Raw genomic sequence first — 4,096 nt, 5'->3', positions numbered from 1 at the left:
GCAAGTTCTGCTGCCAGACCCTCGGCAGGGTTTGTACCCACTCCTTGGGGGGGAAGTGATGGGAAGAGAACTGTCAATCCCCTTGACAAATCCATGGCTCTATGGGGCATGGGGACTTTCCCTTTCCCACTTGGCATACCTGTGCTGGAGCTGGACAGAGCAGCTCTCTGATAGCCCTGGCACTGCTGAGCTCCTCCTGAGGTCCATATAGTCCACAATTTCAAGGGGAGGTTTGCATCAAAATGTTTTTAAGCACTTTCATTTTTTTTTTTCCTTCTTCTCCTTTTTATTTATCTATTTACTTATTTATTTTAATGTGAAGGCTCCTCTGAACACATTTCCATCAGCAGCACATGCTGGGGAATGGCAATGATGGCTGGCTGTTGCTCCAAGCAGCACCTTGAGAGCATGGCACCCCTCCGGGCTGCTCTGCCTCCAGAAACCTCTTGCCATGGTGGGTGTGATGCCAAGCTGTTTATGGGGCATTTCTGTAGCTCCTGAAATATTCTCACTTTGAAGGAGTCCTTGTTCTTGTACCAGCGGCTGATACTCTCTTGTTCTTATCTGGCTGGTCTTTTTGTTTTTTGGTATTAATTCTGGGATCCAGCATGAGGCAGGTATTCCAAATGGACATTTCTTCAGGCTTATCAAAATTCATGGGGTGAGGGGAAGAGGGCAGAGGGAAACAAGAAATGTCAGAAGAAAGATTGATTGGGCAAGTAGTCAATTTGCTCTATGTAATGTTCCCTTTGAAATGTGGCTTTGCAGTTTCATATTGAACTATAAACAGCAGATAGCTCATGTGGCCTTCTGAAGGCTACTTTACTCACGTAACTTTGTGTTGTGTGCCTTGTGATCTGCCTCTATAAAAATCTGACGTGATTCTTAACTGTTTCCCCTGCATTTCTTGCATTTATTCTCACATATTTTTACACTTAGCGATTCTTGGCACCGTTTACTTGGGATTTTGCGTAAAAATCTTCAAGGACTGTAGCAGTTGTTTGAACAGCAACCCCAAAACATCATCGTTTATGTCTAATAGGGAGGGATTTCCCATCTTCAGAGACTGGAAGATCCTTATGTAGCATCTGGTGAAATAAAGCCCGGGAGGGAAGAAGCTAGCAAAGCAGGCAGAGACAAAGGCGAAGACAGAAATTGCCAATGCCTTTTTCCATTTATCTGTAGACAAATTCTACCACCACGCCTGCTTCATGGCTCTGTCATTTGATGAGCTGAGTTCAGGAATCTGTACTGTTAGGGTTATTTAAATACTTTGGGGATACATGCCAGTGTAGCCCAGGTGCCCAGCCCAATACAGGGTTGGATCCATCCTATACCTGCAGCATCAGGGGTAAATGCGTGGTTGACTAATTTCCCAACTCTTTCAAAATTGGGCACATGCAGAGGTTAGTATGCATGTTAAGTGGGGTATATCTCCATCTTTTCCAAAGAGACTAAGGGCAGTTTTGCAAAATAATTGTTTTTAGAAAAACTGTCTTTACTGAAAGTTCAGGAAATTCAGGAATCCTTGCTGTGCAAAATGACCTCCAACCCACCAACCCAAAAAGAACCAAGTGGAGAAAACATTCCTTTATTTTACCGAGCAAGAAAGGTGTGAAGCCAGTTGAGAAAAGCATCCTTAAATCAGATTGCAAAGGTGTTTTATACCCCTAAAGGCAAAGGTGTGTGCTTGTCAGATTCCCATCAAGATCAATAGGAGCTGCCAATGCAATGTTGTTGAAAGGTCTGCTAAGCAGAAACTTTTTTTTTTTTTTTTTTTTTTTTTTTTTCCCAAGCTGGCCTTTGAATGATCAAGAATCTAAATCCCCCTGAAAATCCCATCCCTAAGGAGCTAAGTTGCTTTTCAAAGTGGTACTTGGGAGAATAAGTCATTTTTCAGAACGCCTTCTTGAAAAATGTTGCTGTGGATCCTCTTAGCCGCTGCTTGTGGCAATAATATGTTGGCGAGGGATCGTGATATCAAAGGAAATTTGATTATCAATTAGTCGAGCATGTTCTTGGGCAGATCAAGTGCAAAGAATAATTTTATTTAGCTTGAAGTATCTGGTAAACATAAAGAGAAAAAGGGCTGTGTAGTTGGACGGGTCTTATCTCAGTATCTTTATTTACATTTTCAAAGAACACTGACGCAATAGAGCTACCAAAAGAACTGCTTTCCATCAGCCTGGGAACAGAAACAAATTAGTCTTTAATAGTGTTGTGTGAAAACTATGGCAAATGTTATGTAAAACTGTGCAAACAGAATGTTTGTGTTCTAGTTCCAGGTCATTTAGTGGGCAAAAAGAAAGAGAGACATTTTGTGTGAAATAGTCATGAAACGGCTTGTTATTATATAAGGATAGGAACTGCTAGATCAGACTAATGGTGACATGCCCAGAACCAGATGCTTCAAAGGAAAATGCAAGACATCCCAGCGTGGATAATTATGAAATGGTCTGACCATGGGGGAAATTTCTGCATAAATGACTTTAGTCCTAAAAGGCTACGTGTTTATATTTCTTCCAAGAAGGTTTCAGTGCGATTTCCCATGGACACAAGGCTTATGCAACCAGTGCGCTGCCCGGCTGTGCAAATCTCTGCCTCCCTCCCTCTCTGTCCACTCTCCTGCCTCCAGCACCTCCTGAACGCCTCTGATCTCTGCCACCTGAAGCAGAGGAGAGGAGGTCTCACAAATAGCCTACAGGTTTCATGAATATAAGCTGTTCTCAGTGGGGAAAGACAGGTAATCGTGCCAGCTCAGGGGGAGCTAACACCTCCTTAGAAACCACAGGGGAGAGGATCTTACGAGTGCTCCAGCTGTGGGAAAAGCCTCAACTGTGGCTCTCCATCAACATGAGATGCAAATCCCAGGTAACCACTGGCACTAATGGCACTGCCTCTTTTTCCTATTGATTATAACTTTGGATATCCCCAGGATCTGATGTAAATGCTTAATTCTTTGTGACTGAGCGTGTTCTTAGCTTTAACAACATCCAGGTCCAATGAACACTAAGGCAGGAGTTGAATAAGATCCTGGTAGGATGTTTCCTTTCGGTACCTGTAATCTACAGATTTCATTGTGACTTTTCCCATAAAGCAGCTGGGCTCAATTAGTGCATTATGCTCTTTATGGGCCAGTGGGCTAATTTGTAAATTAATTAGAAATAAGTTGAAGGCAGTCTCTCATCTCTTGGGAACACTAGAATTAATTGTTTCAAGGTGTTGATATCCTGCATCTTTTCCATGCTGGACTTTTTGACCCTTCAGTGGAGTAAAAAACATTTTAGAAGACTTATGTCGTTCCTCTTTTCAGGCCAGGACAGCCCATCCATTTCACATTGAACTGCTGCAGAGTCCACAGGACAGAGATGCTGAGTGTCTTCAAAGCTTGGCTGTCTTCTCAAAGACAAGAGTCACCATGAGCCACCCCGCACCAATCCATTCCTCTTGCACTGCCAGTCCCACATCTTCTACCATTGCTCATAGCCTGCACAGCAGCATGACTTAAGCAAATCCTCCTTGGAGGAGATCCATGGTAAAGTCCTTGTGATAGTAGCTGCATAGGACAGCGTTTGGATATAGTAACAAAAGTTACAATAAAAAATACTAATGTGGAAAAGTGGATCTCCTAAAGCAGAAGGAGATATGTATATGTTTCCCACACAATTCAGCTGCCAGTATAACATTGCTAATGGGGAAATTTATTCACAGATATTTAGGCAACCCCTCCAGGTAGCCTCATTTCAATTGCAAATCTCTCTCTTTACTTTTCATTAACACTTGTGCAAGGGAAGTATTGTTCCTAGGAGCACTGTTGGGAAGGCACTATGGCACACCCATCTGTGGGTTGCTTGCTTCTAAAATAAAGTAAAATGAAATCAGTGTATATTTCGTTTGGAAGTCCAAATGATTTATAAAATGAATCAACCTGTCAGGGACAGTCAGGGCTGGCAAACCATATGTCATGTCTCAGATAGTGGATTACAGAGTTCAACTGCTTAACTGCAAACCTCAAATATGTAAGAAAACAGAGTTCTGGAGTCTGATTATGCAAGACATTAATTGAACAAGTTCAGAAATTTACGCTGTGTACGTT

At 42.4% G+C, this 4,096-nt stretch overlaps 1 long non-coding RNA gene across 1 annotated transcript; it reads left to right on the top strand.

Annotated features, from left to right (window-relative positions):
- The first annotated feature begins 2,199 nt into the window (after window positions 1-2,199).
- Window positions 2,200-3,878, top strand: LOC118164763. The gene is made up of 2 exons (XR_004749662.1): window positions 2,200-2,871; window positions 3,324-3,878. It is a non-coding gene; the product is annotated as an uncharacterized LOC118164763 (long non-coding RNA).
- Window positions 3,879-4,096: the final 218 nt, after the last annotated feature.

Source organism: Oxyura jamaicensis, chromosome 1 (assembly GCF_011077185.1).
Source record: "Oxyura jamaicensis isolate SHBP4307 breed ruddy duck chromosome 1, BPBGC_Ojam_1.0, whole genome shotgun sequence".
In the NCBI taxonomy this organism is placed as follows: Eukaryota; Metazoa; Chordata; class Aves; order Anseriformes; family Anatidae; genus Oxyura; species Oxyura jamaicensis.
This window is presented reverse-complemented; position numbering and strand designations above follow the sequence as displayed.